The following is a 578-nucleotide window of genomic DNA, read 5'->3' as shown; positions in this document are numbered from 1 at the left end:
ACAGTTGAATAAGATGATTTGGGATGTTCTGTGTGATACACACACACACACACACACACACACACACACACATGCATGCACGCATGCACGCACACACACACACACACACACAAATAACCAGTTTAAAAAATGAATTACATTTGAGGAGGAAGCATAAAAATTTATGTCATGTTAATTAGTAGAGGTGATAACTATTACCATTGAAATCTACCTGATGACTTTATAGACATACACTGGTGACAAGGATCTGAGTGCAATCGATTATGACTAGTAATAATCAGATACATACAGATGAGAGACACATGTGCTAACATCTCAGTGTTATTAGCAAAAACAATGAGTCTTTATGTAAGAAACAGTGTATCTGAAAAGGAAATGGGGAACTTTTTTAAAGGTTAAAAATCTCAATTTTATTTTTTACAGGGCTTATACTGAGTTCAATATTATATAACTGTATTAATTTAGCAGCAAACCTAAAAATTTCATAGCCACTGTTGAAAGAGATCTATCTTTGCTCTGGATACTGTTATTGAGTAAGTTAAAGCTGTAATGAAAAGCTTCTTTTAAAAAAAATTAAA

Source organism: Nannospalax galili, unplaced genomic scaffold (genome assembly GCF_000622305.1).
Source record: "Nannospalax galili isolate Female #2095 unplaced genomic scaffold, S.galili_v1.0 scaffold824, whole genome shotgun sequence".
Taxonomy (NCBI): Eukaryota; Metazoa; Chordata; class Mammalia; order Rodentia; family Spalacidae; genus Nannospalax; species Nannospalax galili.
Note: the sequence above shows the minus strand (reverse complement) of the source record.